The following is a 19,758-nucleotide window of genomic DNA, read 5'->3' on the forward strand; positions in this document are numbered from 1 at the left end:
GATGTTAGAGTTGAAGATCTGAAGTTTGGTGGCGATGCGTCTCATCATCACTCTGGAGGAACCAGGCGTTCTTCTTTAGCGTGATGACGGCTGCTCTTGTTTTCCAGACGTTCGTACAATGCAGTGTTTTCCAGTTTTAAAGCAGTGTTCGGACAGAGTTAGTTTGACATGAGGAGGTGAAGTACTGTCATTTTACTACAGGATGTCTGTAATATTAAAAGAAATCTCAGTAAAACTGCCACAATTGGGAGGTAAATGGGGTAAATCACGCCTTTAGCTTAGGCATTAGCGCCTTTACTGGGCCCAGTCGCTCGCACGCCGGGTGACCCCTGATGGACGAGGCACATGTTCCATCGAGTTGTTAGTCGAGTCATCGTTTGGTCCATAAAACGTCAGAAAATGCTGATCAGTGTTTATCAAACCTGGAAAGGACGACGTTGTGCAACTGTCTTGTTTTTGTCCAAAAACAATAAAATGATTCAGTTTTAATGATTTCTTTGTTTATCTGGTGCAAAGAAACCAGAAGATATTCACATTTAAAGGAGGTGAAAAATCAGAATTCTTGTTTGTTTGATGAATCGAGGAATTGTTTCAGCTCTACTTTTCACGTCGACACTCCGTCTTCTTCAGATATGGTCATGTATCGTGATGTTACTGCTATCGTGGACATGGCGTCACATGGCGTCACATACCGTGAGGTTTCCTGTGATTCCAAACCCACACGACACTCTTATTAAAGCACAGTTCACGGGGGGTCGTCCTCGTGCATGACACGGCCTTCACACTCTCCTGCTTAGCTGCAGCCCGGGGGAGCAGGTAATGACTTGGCTCTCCATCTCCTCTCCTCTCTCTTTCAGGCAGGAAGCTTGGCACTTAAGGCCAAGGGAGGCTGTTGACACCCAGGGCAGAGCAGAGCGAGGCAGGGCAGAGCGGGAGCCGTGTGGCTGTGGCCCCCGCCGCCTCGGAGCATGTTTGGCTCGCGGTGGCCACACAGTTTGCCCCTCTGGACTGCTCTAGGGGCTGAGATAATGATAGTCTGGATGCAAGAGCGAGGTTGTGTGTATGTGTGTGAGTGTATGAGTGCATGAATTATAAATAGGTAATGAATATATATTTTTTGGGGTGTTTTTATGCAGCTTTAACGCTTGTTATTTAAACAGCGTCGCAGTTAAAGATGGTGGCAGAGTTTCAGTGGGATGTTGGACACGCTGGGACTGTCTCGTCGAGGACTTCTCAATCACATGAGTCCTAATTCATGTGCTGATTCAGAAAAATGACGGTCACTGAGGAAATATGAGACGCAGGCAGCGGCAATTTCTCCAGGTCATGTGTACGCTGCACTCGCTGCTCACGTAAACATGCTGCAGGGATTCTCTTATCTGTGTCTGAGGGCTTCTGTTAGTCTAGTTTCAGTCAGACCAACATGTTTGTTTGTTTTTTAACTGTAAATGTATGAATCTCCTCAGTTGACACGTTTAACTGTACGCTGACGACACTCTTATTTATACACATGACCTATAACATCAATAATTCAAGGGCTTCTTCAGTCAGATTTTATTACCTTGCAACACAGTCTTGTTTTAGTCGGACTAACTCACTCATTCCGATTAATTTAACTTTATTTGATATTAAATGTATATTAAATGTGAGGTCAAAGAACAAGTGTATTTTCAAACAATAAAAAACAATATTGACACAAATCTAATTCCATAACTCTGCATCCAGCTAATAACAGCATTTGGCTGTAACTCATTTCTTTTTTCTTTATATTTCACTATCAAAATAAAATAATCTGTTGATTATTTTATTGTAGTTTGATCCAAAAAAAGCTGAAACTATTGTGAACCTCTGGTTTCTCTCGACGACTCGTCTCCAATGAAGGACAATCTTTACACGTCCATCATACACAGAGACATTTTGGACAACAGTACCCACAGAAACTTACTGAGTCACTAATCTACTTCTGTTTACTTGTTTCTTTCTTGCAGAAGAGTGTTAGGGCCACACAGGGAAAAATGTTTCAGTTCTGACTAAACTCAAAATTCTGAGTCTACGAATAAAGTTAGAAATTCTGAGTTTAAATATTTTATAAATATTATAAACTCAGAATTTCTAACTTTATTGACGTGCTTTAATCACGTGCAGCATCATCTCTCTCTACATCTATTGTTTTGCATGATTGTGTATTTCCGGTCATAACCCCGCCTCCTCATCCTCTCATGTTCACATTACACTTGTGACGTGACTGCGACCACTGTCTGACTAATTCAATCACTTCCTCCTCCGACTGCCCTTCAAATCTTCAGGGTCTGACTTAGTCGCTGCTGAGTCGCTGCTGAGTCGCTGCTGAGTCTCTGCTGAGTCTCTGCTGAGTCTCTGCTGAGTCGCTGCTGAGTCGCTGCTGAGTCTCTGCTGAGTCGCTGCTGAGTCTCTGCTGAGTCGCTGCTGAGTCGCTGCTGAGTCGCTGCTGAGTCTGAGTTGATTCTGTGAAGTCGGACGCTGTGCAGTGACACAGAGACCCCTCTCATCCTCCATTATCCCCCCCCCACACACACACACACACACACACAAACAAAGAAACCCATAAAGACACGAGCAGTTTTCTCTCCCATGATACATGAATATGTGGCGTTTCCTCTGCTCCCCCGCTTCACCCCCGCGCGCTCTGGCTGCCCCCAAACACCGGACAGTGTTATAGTGCGGCGGAGCGCCGAGGCGACAGCTGAGATTGAGCTTTTATTTTTGCAGGGCGACTCAGCAGAATGTAAAAAGTGCTTCCATAAAGAAGTGTATCTTAAAGCGACTGCCTGTGATTCCACAGCACAGTGGCTCGTGACACCGTCATCCCTCTCGCTGACGGATGCACTGTTGCGTCGTCCGCGACTCTCCGCCCCGCGCCGGTTATGAATGTTGCCGGCAGAGCAGAGGCTTTCTCTTCACTCTAAAGGCACAGTTCCTCTAAAACGCATCACATGACCAATCATTCTGAACACTAAATATGGATTTAATCATTCATAAATATTGTATTTTATTGTTTGAAAATTCACTTGTTCATTGTTTGTGGGCGGGCCTTAGGAAGCTGCCTGGTGATTGGCTACTGAGTTTTTCGAGCAACAGCTCAATGGTCAGGAAGTCGTCACGGGCCTGGGGTCGCTGTCTGTCTGGAACTCGTTTATGGGATGTCCTCAAACTCAAAATGACCTGGGGGCCACTGAATATACAGCAATAATCTCATTTGTGAGGATTTTTCCATAGAATTTCAAAATAAAAGTGTTTATTTTGATATGAGCGATAAATTTATTTAAATGAATCGTAAATAAAAAAACAGACAGAAATAATAAATATAACATGAAATTGATTGTAACGGGCCGCACATGGCCCACGGGCCACGAGCCACGAGTTTGAGACCTCTGATTTTACATTCACACTTTAAAAACAGAGAGAATGCCTCAGAGTTTTCTTAGACTTTGTTTGAAACAAAGTCGTATTTAATCATGTCATCATCCAAAAACAGCGTGATTCATCCATAATCCATTCATACATTATCAATAATCTGAGTGCTACAGGCGAATACATGGCCTATATGTTCTGAGACTGATAAACATCCAGCTCCTCCTCACCCTCCTCACCCTCCTCTCCCTCCTCTCTCGCTCTCCACCTCACATTTGATTTATTTGCTTCTTTGTTTGTGTTTGTCATATGGAGAGATGTAAATTTAGCTTCCCCAGGGGAAGAGCATCCGCACGAGTGACACAAAAAAGACTGGAGGAAAAAATCTGAATAACATAAAAAAAAACAGTAAAGAAGGGGAATTGTGGGAGAGAGAGAGAGAGAGAGAGGGGGGGGAGAGAGAGAGAGAGGGGGGGGGGGGGGGGGGAGCGCGGAGAACAAGAGGAGAGCAGGACTCTGTAAACAGTCGACGCGGGGGCTGGAAAATTAACGCTGCATAAAGAGTGTGAAACATGTCCTATTTTCCTCTTCTCCTCCCTCCTCTGCACCTTCTTTTTTAAAAGAGTTCAGGATGCAGCGCTGTCACATGCACACACACACACACACACACACACTCACTCTGTTTGATCCGGGCGCTGCCTCTTTTTCTTTTTTTGTGTAAAAAAAAAAAATAATAATTGGGGGAAAAAAAGGCAGAAAACAGGTCGTTGTGTGTGTGTGTGTGTGTGTGTGTGTGTGTGTGTGTCACACACACGTGTCGACAGACGTTCACACTTATCACACCTTCATTGACACTTAAACCTTTATCGTCTCTGAAACCAGTCGCTCTCTCGCTGGGAGAGCGACTGGGATTCTGTGTCTGATACGTGTGTCAGCACCTCAGCTCACATCTGATCTGTTCACACTGGAACTACACACACACACACACACACACACACACACACACGCCGGCTACTTTATTAGGCACTATGGACGCCTGTTCCAGTGACACCTGCCGTGTCCTTCTGCAGCTGATGTAGGTCTTTCGCTTGGAGGTGTTGACGCGATCAAAGACGGTCGTCTTCCTCTGGTCAGATCCTTCTGTGTCAACACTAAAGATGGATGAATGAAAATACCAGTAGATCACGCTTAAGTTTCCAAAACAACCACGTCACGTTTTTGCATTAAAAATCTAAATAGGTTGGAGTGAAGGGTGCAGCCCTAGAGAGGTTCAGGTCCTAACTTGACTGGAAGAACCTTTTGTGTCGACTCGGTTCGCTCTGTCTCTGTTGATTAATCTGTCCTTTATTAATATATATATATATATAATCGGCTGTCAGAAAATGTCAGAAAACCATTAAAAATGTTGATCATTGTTTGTCTAACCTGGAAATGATGAGCCTCTCAAATGTCTTGTTTTGTTCAAAAACCAAAAATGATTCAGATTTTAATGACGTCTTTGTTTTATGGAGCAAAGAAACCAGAAAATATTCACATTTAAGAAGCTGAAACAATCAGAGATCTTGTTTTAAACCGATTAATCCATTATCAAAAATATTTAATGATTCATTTAGTAATCCAGTAATTGTTTCAGCTCGACCAACAGCCATGTCACGTTCAAAGTCACTTATAGATGTCATATGTAACTTATTATCTAAATGGGTTGGCGTTAAGGGTGCAGCCAACTCCTGTGGAGTTCCGCAGGGTTCAATTCTCGGTCCTCTACTTTTTCTTTGTATGCGCTTCCACCTTGGTTCTGTTCTCAGAAAACATGGCATATCTTTACATTGCTATGCTGATGAGAGACAGATTTATGTCCCTCTGTAGCTAAACTTTCAGAATGTCTTAGTGACATCATTACCATTTCCTGAACCTCAATGACAAGGAGACGGAGGTTCCTGGCTCCCGTGTATTACAGGCTTAATTTCAAAATGGTGTACAGATTTAGAGCGTCTTTTGTTAATTCATATATGGATATTTGCCGTGGCGCGTCGCACGAGGAAGGACGACGATATATCACCAAATCGATGTTTTTGTAATGAACCACAAAAGTGGAGCCGACTCGCGTGTTTGAGCAGGCGTTAAGGTTTTTAATGAAGATAAAGTTCAAATAATCAACTCAAGGACAAACGTAGGGAGTGTTAAAATTTTAAAGAACTGTTAACTTTCTTCCCTCTTGGTTAAAACTGTTTATTTCAAGTCCGTTCTTGTCCAGAACGATTGTCCAAACGCGAGTATTTTCCTCCTCGCGCTGCTGCTGCTGCTGCTGCTGCTGCTGCTGCTGCTGCTGCATCGACTTCACCCTTTGTGTCAAACTACATCTGCCTCTCCTTGTTTTTCCCCGGTAATGAATTCCAAACAGAGTGAAGTAGAGGAAGAAAAGCAGGGCATCTCTCTCTCTCTCTCTCTCTCTCTCTCTCTCTCTCTCGCTCTCTGCATCACAACAACACCATTTCCATTTATAATTTCAATTGTTAATTTGCATGAGGAAAAATTAGTTGGGTGACATGCCTGATGCACCCCCCCACCCTCCTCCTCCCCCTGCTTTTTTTCCTTTTCTGCTTAATTTTCCCACTAATTATAAGCAGCAATGGCAGATTATTTACATAAATAATTGTTGTTCCGTCTGTTCACTGGTATTTTTCCTCCTCTCTTTCTTTGTCAGAGTTGTTTTGGCATTTGTCGTCCGCAGGGGCGACTTCTCCTCTGAGAGCGTTTTCACATCCTCTCCTGAAAAGATCTTGGATCTTTTTGGCGCCTGATGTTTGTTGTGGTGTTTTGCCGTCCTTTGTTCAATAAATAGATCCGTGCTACAAAACTGAAGACGCTCATGAATAAATATGTCTTTCTATTTCACCACAGGACACATCAGACAGTTAAAGTCAGATCAACTTTTCTTATATTTAAGTTAAAAGTGAGGTCACGCGGCGGCGCAGTGGTTAGCGTCGTTGTCTCGACTTTTCTGTGTGGAGTTTGCATGTGCATGTGTGTGCGAGGGGTCGGCAAGTGTTTTAAAAGAATAAATGAAGATGTTCTAGAGTAAACCGTCTCTGCCAGTTTCACTCGCCGGGCATCGCTACTTCATGTCTCCTCATGGTGGCGCTGATCTAATGAATAAATTATTATAATATATATATTATAAATATTGGGTGGAAGTGCAGAAAACTACGTTAAGAGAGAAGACGGTGAAAGCAGCAGTGGGTCAGAGTCTCTTGTAGTTATTTTAAGATTTCTCTTGTTTTTCAATGTGTATTTATTTATATTCTCAGCGATGTGTATTACCTCGAGTAAAGTGGTTACTCTACACTAGAGAGGAACTGTTTTCACCTGTTGACGACGACCGGACACGCGGTTAAACGTCCAGTTACCGTGGATGCAGAGCAGAGGCTAAGCTAAAGGCTAAGAGGAGCAAAGGGAAGTGGTGACACAGGGTGGACAATGTCAATTTACCCCCGTAGGGGATCAGTGAAATCCCTAAGCCTACCTCTACCGACCCATACTTACCTACCTACCTCTGCCCACCTACCCCAACCTACCTCTACTTACCCACCTTTACCTGCCTCCCTACAGTATACTCTGTATGTGACACTAACAGTCACACACTCACAGTGAAGCGTTGTATAATTACCTCACAGTCTCAGCTGGAACACGAAGGTCCAGTTTGTTCTCGCTAACAAACGGAGCGAGGAGAGTTCGTGAGCGAGCGAGCGAGCGAGCGAGCGAGCCGGGAGGAGGGCAGCGCGGGGGTGAGGGCGGGGGTGCACACTTTTAATTGAGGGGGAGGAAAGTGTGCATCAGTAGTGTTGTGCGGGGCGGAGGGCGATCTTCAGAGGCCAATTAATTTGGAATACAAAGCAGGAGTGCAATCTGCTCACATTTCTGTCTGGCTCCGTGGCTAAAACTCACACCGGGTCTCTCTGTGAGGCGTCCGAGATCAAATTAACTCAAACACCACTCCTCCTCCTCCTCCTCCTCCTCCTCCTCCTCCACCAACCAACCAACCAGCTCCCCAAGTATAACACCGCTCTGAACTCTCCAAAGACAAATCTCAGCTCACGGTGCAAATATCCCAGTTTCATCTCTTTCACACAGTTTGTTCTCCACAGTAAGAGGAGCTGCTTCTCGACCAAGTATATAAACGCTGCATCAGCCAGAAATAGCACGACTTTCCTCCACAGACCGACGACCGTGTGAAACCGCCACAGCTCAGCCACCCGTTCTCAGATTCTCAGACTGAAACTCTCCGTAGAGACTCGGTACACGAAGGGAATCAAGACTCTTGTGTGTTCAGCAGACCGGTTTTTCTCATACCTGCTCTGTTGGTCAAAGGCCGACACGAAAGGCCAGAGAAAACTCTGATGAAAGTATCACTTTACGTGTTCTCCGATACGGACACTTTTACACAGCTGTGAAAAACACACGTGTTACCTACAGTTCAAAGTCATGACACTAACCCAGTTTTACCTCCTATAAAGAAGAAATAACCAGCCAGCAACATGACTCGTTATTATCAGATATCAGATTATTGGACGCTGATACTGATACCAAGGTTCACATCATATCCAAGTATTTACATCACATTAACAACCCCAAAGTTCTGTGTGTGAGAATTAGTGACATCTAATGTAAACATTCAAAAGTAATTCAACTCCTCACAGCAGCATTGTGTTAGTCCCACTTTGAGAAGAACTTTCTTTTTAAGTCAGGTTTTAGTTGGACGAACTCAATATTTCACATTTTTCCAACGTTTACAGTGTGATTTGTTGTGTTGCGTCTGTCGCATCCGACATGGGAGAAACAAGAACTCCGGAAGCCCACGTATTTTGGCCAGATGCGAAGAAGTTCGGATTTCTTTTCACCAACAATGACGGCGGGAGTTGGAGTTGGAAGTGGAAGTGGAAGTGGAAGTAACGTAGAGTTTCACGTGACCACAACTGTATGTTTGTGACATCGGAAAAAGTTGGTACTGTCGACACTTTTGTCGCATTATTTGCACACTTTTTGCAACAGATTTTTAATCACGTTTGGTTGGTGTGAACATGTGGTGACCTGGACTTTGGCGCCACCTACTGCTTATCTCAGTGAACTAGCACAAATTAGATAGGAAATAACATGCATAAATGTACGTTTTCTTTTCCTGAATGTTTGAAAATTTAATTTTGCGATTCATTTAAATGGACAACTGGCTATGTTCATCTCTGCCATCAGTGGAAATAATGAGTTCATATAACTCACGCGCGCGAGATACTAACGCTAAAAGAAGCTGCGTTTGGTACTTAATAGCTCGATAACTACACATTCTTAACTTGTAATATGTAACTTTAAGACAGAAAGAGGCTACTACACCTTACCACTCTTTGCAGAGGAGCTCTGAAGAACAGGTGGACACTTTCTCTGGGCAAAAACTGGGCATAACTGAACTGTCAGGCAGTTATGTTACTTATTATTTGTAAAGCACTTGCACGAAATAATAATTATAACATTTTTCCGTCCATGTCACCTCCAGGGCTCCGTAATAATATGTACCATGTTTCCCAAAGTCTTTATGTGGGGACCCAATTTTTGAAAGATGACGAAAAAACGCATCATAAAGAAATGAGACGAGCACATTTTTGTTTTCTTTTCCTGGAAAAAATGAACCAAACGACCCAAAAAAACATCCAGTAGCAGTTTTTGGGGGATGAATGTTTTCCTGAGGTAAAAGTCAAACACGAGACGCTGCTGCCGTCTGGCTCAGCTAAGGCAAATCTTTACTTTGCGTCATGATTAGGAACGATGACTGTGGCGAGGTATGAGCAGAAAAGCACGAGAGACACCGAGAAAATGAAAACAGGAGAAAAAAAGGGGGAAGATGGAGGAGGGAATTGAGTGACGTGAACGGATGCCTGACCTGAGAGACAAAGGAATCTTTCAAACTCTTCCTCACCATTACTCGGCCTGTCACGTTAGCCCTCGCCACCGCTCTTATAAATTAACCATTTCACAGAGGAGCTCAATCCCGCCGCAGCCCCTCTCTTCTCCACAATTAGGTTTCTCTCTCTCTCTCTTTGTGAGCCCTTCCTTATCTCTGGGCTTTTACTCGGGGCCTTCATCGGCGCGGACATACATCAGGATTTTCCTTTTCATCCCATTCTTATTCAAACCCTCATCCTCATGAGTGCACAGCATTCATCACCGCTTTTTAAGATTCTGGGAAGGATTGTGGCTGCAGCCATTTACAAAAACCTACAGGAACGTATATGTGCGGCTGGAAGAGAGCGGACAATCAAACGTTCACTGGACAATGGATGTTCTCGTCGTCATGTACTCGAGCACAGAAGGACACATTTTTATAAACAGGACTCGAGACGTGAAGACGGTGAAGATTTTGGGACTAAACACTAACACAGTGATATCTTAGGAATGTGCTCAGAGAGTCCATTGAAAAAATCTACGTTTGAAGCTCACGGGGACACAGCGGCTGCTGGTCCACTGCTGCCTCGTGTGGCCGGTTTGTGACACTGAGGCAAATCTGGACAAAAGTCTTTAAACACCAAAGTCACAAAATCACACATTAAACGTACTGAAGGAGGCAGTAGTGAGTCAAACAGTCCCATGTGCTGTGATGTGAAATCGTTTATCTTCTCTATTGGCTTTGGTGCAGGAGAGGGAGTGGTTGACTCTTAAACTCGTCAGGAATAAACTGATCTAATACATCTATCTTTTTTTTTTTTTAAATAGTTTCCTCTCTGTTTAGTTTAATTTATTAGGATTCTCATTGGCCTGTTTACGCCAGGCGACAGTTGCGCCCCCCTGTGGTCCCTGTAAGTCCTTTGAGGTTCAGACTGTACCGTGAAGGAGGGTTCATTGGCAGAAAGTGAATATACTCCACATGAGTGTGTTTCTATAAGCGTATAATTGCTCTAAAACAATGAAAGAAAAGTTTTTTATAACCTTAGAACAACCTTCAACGAGTCCTCAGTCCATCAGTTCCTTCTCTTGTTTGCCGTTTCCACCATTTTTCCCGGAACAACAAAAATACTAAAACCGGAGTTAAGTTATTTCTATACGAAAACCCTTTAAAACATTCAACCTTTTTTAAAGACACTGATATTTTGACCGCCCTCCATCATAGACATATTTAATAATTCTATTTTAGAAGGTTTTAAGCACAAATCAAAAATGTGCATAAAAGAGAGAGGCTGATGTAAACCCACTCATTAATCCTCTGTCTCCTGCTGAAGTTGGCCTGTCTCACTCTGTCACCCTTGCTCTCTCGCTCTATCTTCCCCTCGCAGTCTTGCTCTTCCTCTCTTTTCTCCCCCCCCCCCTCTGCTCTGTATCTGTAGCTCATTGGCGATGCGGGGAGCATAGCTGCAGCCGTAGACCTCTGCACAGAAACACCCGGCAGACAAGAAAAATGACGGCCGGCGCAATCTCATTTTCTGAGGGGGCTGCAAGTCAGGCAGGAAACGGCTATTATTCCATCGACACTGTCGGCATTAAGTTATTTCCTTCTCTAAATACGGGAATGTTCATGAATATCTATTGAGTTCCAGGTGCGAGAGTTGGAGGTTTTTTGTCGCCACACACTCGGATGATTGCAGCCCTATATTCTGCCCGCTGCACCCTCACTTCTGAGATTGAAGTGAAAGACAATGGTAGTGGAAATTGGCTAATAAATCCAGACGAGGCGGTTTGAGCAATACTGCCAGCTCATGCATGCTTTTAAGAAGAATAAAACCTTCTGGCTTTTCTCAACCTTTTGCTTTTTTCTAAAAAATGAGGTGACCGACGACATAAATAGCTAAATCTTCCTTAATATATATATATATCTATATATATATATATATATGTGTTTGTGTATATATTTATATATATGTATAGATATATATATATATATGTATGTATATGTGTTTATATATGTGTATATATGTATGTATATATGTGTATATATATGTGTGTGTATATATGTGTATATATGTGTGTGTATATATGTGTATATATGTATATGTGTATATATGTATATGTATATATGTATATGTATATATGTATATGTGTATATATGTATATGTGTATATATGTATGTATATGTATGTATATATGTATGTATATGTATGTATATATGTGTGTATATATATATGTGTATGTATATATATATATATATGTGTATATATATATGTATATATACATATATGTATATATGTATATATATATATGTATATGTATACAGACATATATGTAGGCCCAAATGTGGATTTCTTTTTGGAAGGATTTGCTGTGTGGCCAAAGTCATGCCAAACCATATCTGCATGTGCACACAGCGTCTATATTTCAAATGAATGGATGAGACGATGTGCTTGTGCTGATAAGTTTGCCAGAATCAGAATCATTAAGAGTGGAGAACGCAGCGTGGAAAGAGATGAAGCTCCAGACAGAACTTGAGGCCACGAGCATTTGTTACACGTGCGCTTTTCTTTTCTCAGGCTACGTCCACCTCACTCACTCACATTTTGTCTTCAAAAACACGTTCATGTTGCTGCTGCTGTCCACATTAATGCAACGTTTTCAAGCACCGATATCGGACAGAGGTGGATCACTTTGAAAACAATAACTTTACAGATGAAAAACTCTCATTTTGTGGGCTCATTCTTTGTTATTATGGAAAAATTCTTTAGTTAATGAGGACATTTATTTTCAGTTACTAATTAAAATGAGCTCAATCTATCACTGCTTTTCATTAATGACACAAAAATCATTTTCTTAACTCCTTGCATTTATGTTTACTTTTGAGTTTACGATCTAAATAAATAAATAACAGTATTTCATAAGTCAGTTTTCCCAGTAACATCAAATTAACTCAGTAAACATAAAGATTAGACAAGTCTTGTAAGCTAGCTGTCTGTTGCTAAAAGGCTAGCTGTCTGTTGCTAAGTGTCTTAGTGTCTGTTCATAAGTAGCTAGCTGCATGTTGCTAAGATGCTGTCTGCAGCTAAGAGTCTTGGTGTGTGTTTCCCTAAGGAGCTAGCTGCCTGTTGCTAAGAGTCCCAGTGTATGTGTGTTCAAAAGAAGCTAGCTTCCTGTTGCTAAGAAACTAGCTGTCTGTAGCTAAGAGTCTTGGTGTGTGTTTCCCTAAGGAGCTAGCTGCCTGTTGCTAAGAGTCCCAGTGTATGTGTGTTCAAAAGAAGCTAGCTGCATGTTGCTAAGAAACTAGCTGTCTGTAGCTAAGAGTCTGGTGTGTGTATGTTCATAAGAAGCTAGCTACCTGTTGCTAAGAAGATAGCTGATTGTTACTTAGAAGCTAGGTAGGTGTGTGTGTGTGTGTGTTAGCTAGCTCGCTCCTAGTTCCACAAGTGCATTAACACTCATGGTGAGATATGACACGAAATATGACTCAATCTAACTCTAACGCTCCTTTTGAGCAGGTTCTGTGTCGCGTACGTGCTGCTAAATTTAATTTATGGACAAACTGAAGGTATTATGAACTTGTTAGCAAGCTAATGCTGTCACATGTTGGTGATTAACAAGAGGAAAAAAGAGTTTTACTCTCAAAGGACATTTAAAAGATGACCATAGTGCTTTTTTATTTGTTAGTTTCCTCCTGACATGTGGCCGCAGACTGTTTTCTTTCACGTGAAAACACCGTTTTCAAATGAAAACATAGCATGGACGTAGCCTCTGGCTGTAATTTCTTTGTTTGTCGTGAATCAGAGCTGGAGGAGGAGGACGTTAGAGAAGGGACAAGGACAGAGACAGAGCCGGAGGACAACCAGCAGCTGCTAATCTATGATTTTAGTGACCAGTTACCTCCCACTGCAACACAGGCAGCCAGAGGAGAAGGAAGGAGGGAGAAAGAGAGAGAGAGAGAGAGAAGGAGGTGTGGAGCGCTGCTTACATGTGTCCACTCAGAGGCAGTCCATCGTGGAGAGGAGACGGGGCCAGAATTGATTGAAGGTGTTGGACCATAAATGAAGTTATTGATTTCGGGGTCAGACTCGCAGGATGAGGTCTTGAAATAAATTGAAATAAACATATCAATACATCAAGTATATTACACCCCGAGCACACACATACACTTTTACAGATATATTATGAACCTTGTTTAGCCTAATAGATACTTGATTAATGTACACGTAATGGCTTTTATAGATAACTGGAGGAAATGGGTAAACTAGGCTGTTATTTCTTATTATTATTGTTCCAAATAATCCGTTTCTTTGGTGAGAGTTATTGCACACTTGCTGATTAATGGAAATTAGAGATTATTGATGGAAAAAGAGGAGATTATTTTTCATGGTCTCTTGACTTCTTCTGTAATAGGGCTGTCGATTTTTTTTTTTTTTCTCCAAAAATCAAGTTTTAATGAATATCATGTGACACACGACTCCGACAGTATGACAACGCTGAACTCTGGTTCAGCAGATTTGTTCACTGTACATTAGAAATACGTCCTCGCGCTGCTTTTCAGACGCTCTGGTGTCACAACCGTCCACTTGGGAGGACACTTTAGCTTCTCTCCTCCATGTTAACAGCAAAACAACACAAACATCCCTGTTTTTTTGTCTTGTTTTATGAATGAAGAGGGCATTCAAGGGCCAAGTTGAGCTCACAGCACCCTCTGCTGGACCACCACAGTAGTAACCTTAAACAGTCTGATGCTTTTTTGGCTGTATCTTTTTAACTTAAATGGGTTTTTAAGGTTTAAAACTATGGTTAAATTGTGATTATTTTTATATTTAATGTGAGAAAGTGAGATGACTCACTCCATTAAAATGAATGTTGTTCATCTCTTCAGTGATGGAAAGATGTGTGACAGTGTGACTACTTCATATTATGTGAAAAACGTGTATTTTATTTCATAGAATCAACTAATACAATGAAAGTTTATCTGTCGAGGCGAGGCGAGCTGGGACCATGGGTGGAAAAGGGCTTAACTCTTAGCTACAGACAGCTAGCTCGTTATGAACACACACTAAGACTCTTAGCTACAGACAGCTAGCTTACAAGTCTGGATGTTTAATCTTTGTTTGTCTACTGTTTCATTTAGATACTAAACTCAAAAGTAAAAACAAACGGTGTGTAGTTAAGTTTCATTTTATAGCGTTAACCTACAGAATGAAAGTAAAATCATAAAAATTATGTATATTTTACAAGAGTAAATGATTGTAAGTTATTTTTTATTGTTAGCGTTCTGGGAAAAGGTCAACACAAGAGTAGTAAAAGAAAAAAGCCGGTCGGTGGCTTTTGTTTTGAAAGCCAGATTGAAAGGAAGTAAAGGTGAACATAAGTGCTCGGTTACAACTACACAGCACAAAAAACTTTTAATTTTACGGGGGAATTCTCGGATGAAGTACTAAAATGTGTAGTGATTCGACAGGAAGTCAACATACTTCGCACAGGCGGTGAACAAATCGGGTTTTCCGGTGCAAATTTGTGATTTTACAAACATAATATTCCAACTTTTTAACAATGTTTTAATTGAACTTTTTTGATATCCAGTATGGTGATTTTGATGCTCATTTCTCCCAAACATCATACAAGCTTTACTGTGTAACAATAGAGAGTGGATTATTGTAACTGTCACAAATTTCAGAGTAAAACAAAACTAAAAAAAGTCAGCGGTGAGAGTGACACCACTCACTTTTTTTGAAATAAAAAAAAAATCAATTTCATCTGCATAATAAAAGAATAAAGAGAGCACTATAAAGTGAGCACTCAGGAAAGGTTAAAGCACTTCCAATTTATGGGTCAGAGGGAAACGCTTTAGCTGGAAGACGGGGGAGAAATTACTTTTTGCTGCGAGACCCAACAGAATCTGAGAGTAAAGACATGGAAGCCAATTAAGAGAAAGGTCAGAGCATAAAAGAGGAAAGAAAGACCAAAGTCATCTCTGCCTCTTCAACCGTCACTTCACCAACTCTCTACAGCCGCACAAATGTCTTTATGTCGTCTGTAATGACAATTTGTTTTATGAAGCGTGTTTCTCACACGATGAATAAACGCTTATTTCCACCCACTCGTGTTCAAGCATTAATGCATGTACTGTATTACTGTAAAAAGTAAAAAAAAAAACATGTATACAAACACGTAAACGCGGAGGATAATAATCTAAACTGTTAAATCACTTATCTTTATGTTACAGACTCAAAGCCTCAGATGTCACAAACATAATAAAATTTATAAATAAAAATAGTGAGATTAAGTGAGCATTAACTTTATTTTGACTAATCTCATCTCATCTTATTTTACCTTATCTTAACTAAGATAATCTTATTTGACCTTATTTTAACTAATCTAATCTTATCTTAACTAATCTACTCTTAATTTAACTTATTTTAACTAATCTCATGTTATTTACCTTTATTTATTTATTTTTTAAATGATCTTATCTAATCATAAACTAATTAAACAAATCACATTTTTGGGATATGAACCGGTGACCTTCTTGCTGTGTGGCACCAGTGTTAGCCACTTCACCACTGTGTGTGAACCCGTAATAGAATCATATCTCATACATTTTTTATTCCCACAAGTTCCTTCAGTGTTTTACATGAGGAAATTACAGGGAAACGTTTAACCTCAACAACCACAAACCATCATTAAATCATTCACTCTGTGTGTGTGTGTGTGTGCGTGTGTGTGTCCGTACATGTGTCCATGTATGTGCTGAGATTTAATGCCCATGGTTAAATGAGTATTTTCTCGTTGCTGTAAGACGAGTGAGACAGATTTAGTTTTTATTTAAATTGCCTCCAGTTAAACTGCAGCAGATACAATTATTACAGCGACTGTTTAATTACTGACTCGTTCATTATCGCTGAATGAAAAACATTATCAGTCCAGTATAATGTGAACGTACTGAGTCTGTGTGACTGGAGTGCTAAGTGTGTGCAGGAAATGTGTCGTTACATGATGGAAATTTTATTTTGTAAATTTACATATTTATATATTTATATATACGGAGCTTTTGTGGCTCAGTCGGGACACTGCACACACACTGGTGTGTTCTTTAAACAAACAACATTCACGTGTGTATTTTACTACTTACTGTGTCTGTCTCCATTTATTTGTCCATGTGAGATGGGGGCGGGAGCATCTCGTTCAGCTATATAATGGTGTCGGTGTCATCTGCATATATCTATATCCACATTTTTACCGATTTCTCTCACATTTCTCATCCAAATGTAGCCAAACTCGGCGCTGCACACACTGGTGCGCTAACTAAATCACCTGCCAAGTTTGGAGCCTCTCAATCAATCTGTTGGACAGTTATGTGATTAACAGTCAGACAGACAGACAGACAGACAGACGATCCTTCACGATCTCAATTGTAAGGCGAATATCGACCTTTGGAAAAGAGGACATTTTCAGAAAGTGAAAATGTTCTCCCTTTCTGAAAAAAACGTCTTTGCTTTCAGATCATGTCCTCGCCTTCTGAAAATGTCCTCACTTCCTAAAAATGTCCCTTAGAATCAACTAATACTGTATTATAATAATAATAATAATGTCTTCAAAAAAAAAAGTCTTCACTTTGTGAAAATGTCCTCGCTTTTTCAAAATGTATTTTTTGGTTATTGTTAGATTCATATTGTTAATAAATGATTTAAATTTGACAATAAGGTCTTAGTGTGGGACGTTGTAAACAAACGATGGACATTATATCAGACACGACACCGTGTAGATTGAGAATCAAATCAGTTATTTGGAGAATCCTGACCCCTCATGTATCTGTATGTCTGTGTGTGTGTGTGTGTGTGTGTGTTCCATGTTTCTGCTCCTGCAGGAGCTCCAGCGTCAGCAGCAACATCACAGCTCGCTCCAGAAGATCCTGAAGACCTGTCCTACAGAGACAGAGCCTCCTCCTCCTCCTCATCGTCGCCCCCTCTGGACTCTCTTCCCTGCCTCATTTACCAAATATAGTTCCTGCTTTGTCCATGTGGTGGCAGGTGGAGGCGGGGGAACGTGTCAGGTCCACTGATTCTCACGCAAGAAAAAAAAGAAAAGAAAAGAAAAGGAAAAAGAGCATTCCGGGGTAAAACCTCCACTCTGTGTGTGTGTGTGTGTGTGTGTGTGTGAGCCGTTTTCAGACATAGATTACATTTGCAAAAGTAATGAGACAGAACAAAAGCTGTCTAATATCAAGCTGTTCAAATATCTTCCTCGTGTACTTAACGCCGGTTTTTTTTCACCCACAGGCTGAGAAGTGGCTGTGATCTAATTTTTTTTCCATCTCAACGCTGTGTGAAAAGTAAAAGGTGATATTTTTTTTAAATTTGCATCAAAAACAAATATTAAATGTAGCCACAAACACACAAGGATTAAATTATAAATGCATGTTTATTCATATTTTCCTATTGTAAAAGACAGCCTTTATTATTTCTTTTTCTAACATCATCAACGCTCACGAAACGTTACTCACTGCAGCTTTAAGACGAGCAGTTATTGTAAGAAAATTTACCAAGAGTTTGGAGTTCATCGATTGCAGACGTCTAAAACGTAAAATATGGTGTTTTCTTGCTCCACCAGAGGGCGCTGTTTTTCAAAGTTTAATATTTTCCCATAGAGGTCTTCAGGACGTGAGTAAAATCAATCATAGCAAGTTTGCTTCAGATCGGACTTTCCTTTTGTCACATTTTTAACACTTGTTTTTGTGGAAAATCATCATTTGCCGTATTTGTCACAACTTCGTACACCGTGCAACGTTACGAAGAGCTTTCGGTAACTTTTAATGCTCGTCTTGTCCAGAGTGACCTCACCAAATTAGAAGTTGATCGCAGTAAAGCTGTAGAAGGAGGAGTTTGTTCAAATACCACATGTGCAAAACTCTTTGGAGCGCGAGTGCGAGAGGCTTTTTGGTTCAGTCTGACCTGATACACCAATGACACCAGTTTGGATGGGTGGGTGGTACCAAGCGTTAGCCACGCCCATTCATGAAACCAGTTTCATCTAAAAAAAAATTTCATCTGGGCTGAATTTTGTGTCAATTATTGTGATGTTTGGAGCTCAAATGCAATTATTTTCAGAGAATTATTACGATAACTACTCCCTCAGTTACACTTTGTGTGCTCAGAATCTATAAATATATGAGCAATTGTCATATTTTTCTTAAGCTGATTGATTAAAATAACACTGTTAAATGACACTGTGTTTCTGCTGCGTGTTAAAAAGCCCAGGGCTCCTGGCTGCTCGTGCAGCAGCAGCAGCAGCAGCAGCAGCAGCAGCAGCAGCAGCAGCAGCAGCTCACCTCCAGTGCCACATTAGCACCATAATTGTGATGCCACTTCCCATTTCACACGTCATTCCTCATGTCACACTCTCATGCCAGTGTGTGCCGCGCGCGGCCAGCTGCTCAAAAGAAGGGAAAAAAAAAGTGCAGCAAAGACGAGGTAACGTTTGTTTTTCCGTGTTTTAACGTCACTGGAACTTTAGCGATCAAAAAACACCCGAGGTTTACCATGCACGAACCGATCTGCTCCAAACTTCATATGTGACATATTTTATAAATTTAATTGATGTTTATTCTGCCTCTATTTGGTCTTTATGAACAAATGTAACATAAAGGATTGGAAGACATAATTTAAAGAATATGGATGCACGTTATTAATCTGTCTGATAAAATAATGATTAAATGGAAAAGAATTGGGGTAAATCAATGGTTGATTAACGTCCCAGAAGATTGAAACATTTAAATATATATATCTTTGTTTCTCCACAGGTTTCATAGTTCATCGTGACTCCTTGACCTCGACAGAACAACTTTTTTTTCTCATCTCTACCTCGAAAGTAAGGAATCGTGACGGTGGGAAGTGACAGCACGTCGACGCCCTGTCACCTCGCTGCTCTCATTCCCTCTGTGAGAAACTCGTCTGAGCCTCCACGACTGACGGGAGAAGAAATACCCACAGCCGAGGTCAGGGTTATTTCTGTAAAAGTTGGTATGGTCGTCAATAATCTTATTATTATCATTGTTGTTATTATTATTTCACCATCAACAGTGTTTTAATGACATTAATCTGAAGAAATGATGGGGAATGAACAAAAATAATAATAAATAATCAGATTAACATCACTTTAAGAATCAAGTGGTTCCCAAACACTGGGTCGGGGCACACAAATGGGTCACGAATGAATTTTTTCGGGTCCCCAAACAAGATTTTACGATTTATTTGTATATATTTTTCACGACATGCATAAAATAGAGTTGTTATTCATTTACACCTCTTAGTTGTAGTTGTTACAGATTACTTGTAAATTAGCTCCTACATCGAGCACAAATTTGATTTATATCGCAATCTTTAAAAAGTAGGTCATCATATATAAAAGTTTGACAAATGCTGTGTTAAAGGTCCA

The 19,758-nt window shown here is 40.9% G+C and overlaps 1 long non-coding RNA gene across 2 annotated transcripts in view; it reads left to right on the forward strand.

Moving 5' to 3' along the window:
• Positions 1-19,167, forward strand: part of LOC131464388 (uncharacterized) — a 40,105-nt gene extending 20,938 nt beyond the window's left edge. For both annotated transcript variants that reach the window (XR_009241169.1, XR_009241170.1), the window contains exons 3-5: positions 17,192-17,440; positions 17,604-17,663; positions 18,577-19,167. This is a non-coding gene — a long non-coding RNA (uncharacterized LOC131464388). The remainder of the gene's footprint in view (positions 1-17,191; positions 17,441-17,603; positions 17,664-18,576) is intronic.
• Positions 19,168-19,758: the final 591 nt, after the last annotated feature.

Source organism: Solea solea, chromosome 8 (assembly GCF_958295425.1).
Source record: "Solea solea chromosome 8, fSolSol10.1, whole genome shotgun sequence".
Lineage (NCBI taxonomy): Eukaryota > Metazoa > Chordata > Actinopteri > Pleuronectiformes > Soleidae > Solea > Solea solea.